Source organism: Microcebus murinus, chromosome 4 (genome assembly GCF_040939455.1).
Source record: "Microcebus murinus isolate Inina chromosome 4, M.murinus_Inina_mat1.0, whole genome shotgun sequence".
Lineage (NCBI taxonomy): Eukaryota > Metazoa > Chordata > Mammalia > Primates > Cheirogaleidae > Microcebus > Microcebus murinus.
In genome coordinates, this window is record NC_134107.1 from 66,182,793 (window position 1) to 66,188,792 (window position 6,000).

Sequence of the window (6,000 nt, forward strand, 5' to 3'; positions counted from 1 at the left end):
CTCAAGTGAAATAAAGGACTTTGTATTCATTCGTTCCCCTATTTTTTACAATTGAATAGTTGTGTTCCTACTGGCAATCAACTTGAAATATATTAAAATTACTGCAGATGTATGTGTGTCTAGTAATGACATCTTACCAAGTTTTAGGGTAGGAAGTTGCAAGGAAAGAGACATTGGCTTGTGAAAATCAAACTAAATTCCAAGTCAAGATTGTACTCTCCATCACGGACAGACACTGGTAAAATCTCAGTTGAAAATCATAGATATTTTAATAATTTTGAAGAGCATCTAATGTTTAGTGGTAATTTTCTAAATGCTTGACTATTCAAGGTTACTACCTAATATATTAAAATTACTATATAATGTTCTTTATCTTTACTTACAATCACATGGGAGCTGGTCCTGATAAATAATACAATGGTTTTCTTACACCTGAGTTTATTCCAAGGCAAGTGGAACAAGACATTTGAGCATCTATTCACCATTTAGCTCTCAAATAAGTGGAACATCACATGCTAACTTCTTGAGATTAAATCAGGAATTATTAATTTCTGTTTGTATTCATACTTCAAGCTATAGAAAGCTTATGTGGAAACAATTTCAAAAGACCTTCCTGCTATTTTTTAAAGGAAGGCACACAGGGAATTATTAGTTGACACAGGCTGATTGCCCAAATAAATGACTGCAGTTGAAGAATGGTCTGGATGATACAGGAGGCACCTAGAGAAAAAGCGAATTCAAGACCTAGAGAGCAAATCTCCAGATGTGATTCTAGCCAAAATATGCTCTAAATAATGCCATTATTCAATAGCAAATTAAGGAATTAATCAGATTATCTGCCATTCAACTTCTCAGTTTTGTTAAAGTAAAATGCAATTAAAACCAATCCTGTTTAACTGGATCTCCCTCACCCACATCCAAGTCTTCTAAATTGGAAATAATTACCAATAATAATCATGTCCTTTATTTGCACAGTTCCTTCACTTTTGCTGTATATATTTATAGAACTCTAATTCCCAAAAGCATACCTCTAATACCACCAATTCCAAAGAGTTATTTCCAGCCAAGAGATATACCTCCTAAATGAATGCCGCAGCTGTCTCCCAGCACAGAAAGATAGGGATATTGAAAAGGAATAAGGTGGCTAAGACAAGGACTACTGTAGCTTTGGTAATTGGTTAGCTAGATTAACGTCTTTAAAAGGCATAGGAATATCTATATTTTGATTTAAAACTAAGGTATATATCTATATGTGTATATATATAGTTTTATTTTATTTTATTCTATTTATATGTTCATATTAATATATAAATGTTTCTTCAAGTATTTATATGCAGATATATTAAACTATTCTCATATATATGCCATTCAAATGCAGTATAAATACTCTGTGGAAAACATGTAATTTCATTGCTTTCTTTATAAAGTATTTTCTTCATTGAAGTACCTTGATACATTAATATGTATAAATATTCATTAAATGTGTATTATTAAATAAACAGAAAACATAAATGTATTTTTTAAAATGTGTGCACATAAGAAACAAAAGTTAGGTCATACCAAGTTAGAAAGGCATAGAGTGAAGGCATAGAGTGAGGCATAGAGTGAATAAATTTGTACTTGTAACTAAAAATTGATTTGAAAAGCAGAAAATAACATGAAAGGACATTTTCATTAAACCAGCACCTCTTCGCCATATAACAGATAGTTAGCAATGTCCTTCCGGGCTGTCAGCCTGGACCGCTGAGCTAGGAATATAAAAGTTACTTTTTTCACCACTAGGTGGCTCACGTTCTATACATAAGGCTGAGCAGAGATGCCACTGTGGCCCCAGAAATTGAAGGCAATAAAATTCCCACTGGAGAGGACAGAAAGGAGAAAAGTGATCCTTTCATAGCAAACTGAAGTCTGGAACAAAGAAACACCTGAGCTACACCTAAAACTCTTCCAGCAATTCTCTTCAAACTGTCTTTACAGAGACAGGATAATTAGAAAAAGTTGGTTTTAGACTAGAGACATTTAAACGCCAGATGGGAACCTGTCTAATAACCATTCTGTGTCCAAGTCCAAATGGTTTCACATACTTCTCAAATGCATTTATAATGTGAGGCAGATACACAGGGAATAAAAAGAAGTGAGAGAGAGAGAAGAAAGTAACCTTGAAATTAACAGCACTAATAATGAATGCCATTATTTAATTTTGATTGAATTCAGAATTAGAATGAAAAAAAAAGGACTAGAGAAATAAAAAATAAGTCAGCAAAGATGGAAAATTTAACATGGAAAGGAAGTTCACTTTTCTAGGTTTGCAAGATGGCTCTTAGCAATCAGCCTCTTCACCAAACTGCATTTTAGTAGAGAGAATATAATAGGGTAGTAGCCGTAGAAGCTTGTAACACCATCCAATGTATTGCTATAAAAAGCCTTACCATCTGGATCCTAATTCTCCTCAATATTGAGACTTTAAAGCATTTTCTTCTCTTCATTCTAATTTACAGCTATCACTCAGTACAGCCCTGAAGGTGTATACAATATGCCATTGTTAGAGCTAGTGTATAATCCAAGGCAATTTGGGGAAAATCAGCTTATGAGTATAACTACATGGTTTTCTTGGTATTCAGCACCTGTTTGCATTTCATAAAAGCTTACAGGTTTCTCTTGCACTTTTTTCTTCCTTTTATTTTTCTTGGTCAGCATGGATCTGCAAATTCATCATGCATATGTAGAAAAGTCTGTGGGCTACACCATCAACTCTACCCCACTGATTAGCAAGAATTGAAATGTATGTGACCCAACAGCACTGAATGTTGTTGATGGCCCATTTGTTTGATTTAATTTCTAATATTAATTCATTGACTTTGTTAAAAAATAAATCCCCCAAACACCAATTCACCAAGCTATGCAGGCTATCAGACGTAGTGGGGAAAGTGTTTAAAAACTAACAAGGCTGGTGACTTGGAGCCAGAAAAGTGACAGAGAAGTCATTACCTCTGGCTTCAAATTAAATGAAATGGATTCTCCCTCAGCAAAGACAGCTTTGAATGGTGATCCGTAATGTGCAAGTGATGGCTGACTCAGAAATCTACTCGCCTAGAGAGAAGGGCAAGTGAGGGAGACCAAGAAGAAGAAAGCTAGCTCAACAACTGAATTAAATTACCTTTCACCTCCACAGAAAGCCTGGTTAAGATCATATCTTTGGATCTCTTAGGTTGCTGGCTGAGTTGGACATCTTTGGCAAAAGAAAAAAAAAAAAAAGTATACTGTCTCTCTCCAAGATTCCATCCCAAGTTCACACCACCCACCGAGCACAAAAAGAAGAATTATATGCTTTCTATCTCCTTTGCTGGTTCTGAACTTTTTATTTTACTAACAGCAATATCAAATCCTTGGACTGAGCCATCAGCTGTCACAGCACCATGGAGAGCGTAATATGAGCAGGTTCATTTTGAGTTTGATCATGAATCAAAGTGTAAAGTAACAAAAATAAAGTTGTGCTCTCTTGGTGTATTTGCTACTGTATAGCATACTGCAGAATTTACTTTGACAAGTTACTTTATGAACATTAAATGTAGAAACTACAGATTATAGGAGCCAAAGACAATACCAGAAAGTATATGTTAAATATTTGTTGTGGATGGAATGTCTCTATTGAATGCTGCAGAGGGATCGCTTGCATAAACATTAATGACAAGTGAAGGAGGCAACTCTTCTCTTTCCCCCACCTTCTAAAGAGGCAGCGGACATACAGACTTGTGCATAAGGTCTTTTTGATCGAGGTCTGGGTCCCTAGAGCTGTCGGAGGAGAAGGTGCCTAGCTGTCTAAGCTTGAAAATTCCTGATGCCAGGTGATATCTTGACTTGTAAGCATAAACCTAGCTCTACCTCAAAGTTGTGTGTCATGCTCTCCCACCAGAGCTAAGGTTATCTACGTAAAGATAGACATCATCCATACCTTGGAGGCACTTCCCAGGAGAATAATGAAAAGAGACACTGGCTTTTTTATAAGTACAGTACACATACAAAGTGATGCTCATAAAAACAGTCACAAAAACTGTGTCTTCTGATTCATTTTATGCTTATCAATCACCTCCCTAAAAACCTTAGTTCTGAACTCAGTGATACCTCAGAGATACCAGAAGCCTGACTTGTATACAGGACTAGAAAAGAAAAGGTTCAACAACCTTTGCTTTATGATCAATTCAGCTACACTGGACAAATTATGATTATCAGTCTCTCATGAAACTTCTTGTGAAATGATGTTTACGAAATAATTGAAATGAATATCAAGGGACGGTGACGTTAAAAAGTTGTTGAATTTTTTCTGTATTAATTTTTCTTCACCTGGAATTTTGGCTAGGAAAACACATACAGTGAAGGAATTTTAGGAGTGATACCTCATTTAGATCAACATCACTAAAGCAAGGAGACTCAAATCAACAAACTGTAGTTTTGTTTCAAGTTTTACAAATACAGATCTGTTAACTAAGAAATTCCCAAGTGCAATCCTAGAATCTAGTGCATTTTAGCAGAAGAAATCCCCTCCAGTTAACACTTCAGTATGTCAAGAAATCAGTTTACTCATTTCACCACAACAGATTGAGTTATGTCAACAAAAAACTTCCCCTCTTCCACTCCATATCCTCCTCTGTATATGTATAAGAGCTCAAAAAGATGAAAAGACATTTGATTCCTGGCTTTCTCTAACAAATACAGCAATTTGCATGAATATTAAACTTCTGTGATTCAGCAACTTTCACTCCCGGCTATATCACTGAATGTTAAATGCTGAAGAAGAGTTTGAATCCATAGCGCCCACCACTCTGCTTTTATTTTAGAAGACTGAGTTATGTTGTTTTTTTTTCCCCCAGCAGAAGGAGAGGAGAGAGCATTTAAAGGTCTTTAAATTACACATGCAGAGTTGCATAACAATTGTCAACTAACTCAAAGGTTAGAAATGCATACTTATGCTAAATGTGAAGTTGCCTATGAATCACAAAATGAGGCTGAGTCTCATTATTTGTAGAATATTTGTAAGGGTGGGGAGAGAGAAGTAGTTACCACCTGCACTAAAACTTTAATCAGAAAAATCGCTGCTGAACTATATCAAGCCCTTCCTGTTCTGTTTCCTTTAATAAAAATTAAAAAAAAAAAAAGACTTTCTCCGTTAAAGTAAATGCTGTGATTGAGAAGGTTTTCCAATACCCAAAACAAGAAATTGCAAGAGCCTACCTGAAAGTGGATGGTGAGGTGGCTGGCACGTTAGGGAAGACAGCGAGTAGGAAGCAGTCTTACCTTCAGCGTGGAGCCACCTCCTCCCCAGGCAGACTGGCTTTTGGAGGAGGGTGCCCTCCTGCCAGGGCTGGGGAAGCAGCTGGGAAGAAGTGGCCGTCTGCCACTAGCTGTGGCAGCTGCGTGTGGCACCGGCTCTCTCAGAAACTGGACTCCAGCGCTCCTCCAACAAATCAGGCAGTGGCCGCTGGTACCTCAGCAGAGGAGGCTGGGACTGCAGTTTCTAATGCCGCCTCACTAAAGGAGATAGCGCTGGTGTGTGTGTGTGTGTGCGCGCGCGTGTGTGTGTGTACGTGTGTGTGTGTGTGTGTGTGTGTGTGTGTGTGTGTGTGTGTGTGTGTGTGTGTGTGTGTGTGTACGTGTGTGAGTGTGTGCGCGCAGGCCCGCGTGTGTGCGCACACTAACTGCCGGCTCCAGGCTGAGCCGATGTGTTCTGCATACCCAACATGCTCATGCACGGAGGAGGCTCCTCCACACAGACCCCGGCCTCCCGCTGAGGAATCACAGCCCACTGACCTTGCTCCCGGGGAATCTAGCTGAGCTGCTCGCTCTTCAATAGATTCAACAGTCAGTCAAATGAAGGAGATAGGATCAGCCATAGATAGAGAGACAGAGGCTTCCCCCCACAGGCACCGAAAGAAATCCAAAGTAAATAAATGAATAAGATATCTCTATTCAAAATTTTATATCTAGAATTGATTTTTGTTCCCT

At 37.9% G+C, this 6,000-nt stretch overlaps 1 protein-coding gene across 7 annotated transcripts in view; it reads right to left on the reverse strand.

Moving 5' to 3' along the window:
• Positions 1-5,555, reverse strand: part of LOC142870624 (teneurin-4-like) — a 2,325,019-nt gene extending 2,319,464 nt beyond the window's left edge. For all 7 annotated transcript variants that reach the window (XM_076002352.1, XM_076002347.1, XM_076002349.1 and 4 more), the window contains exon 1: positions 5,230-5,555. The gene's annotated coding sequence lies outside the window, so the exon portion shown is untranslated. The remainder of the gene's footprint in view (positions 1-5,229) is intronic.
• Positions 5,556-6,000: the final 445 nt, after the last annotated feature.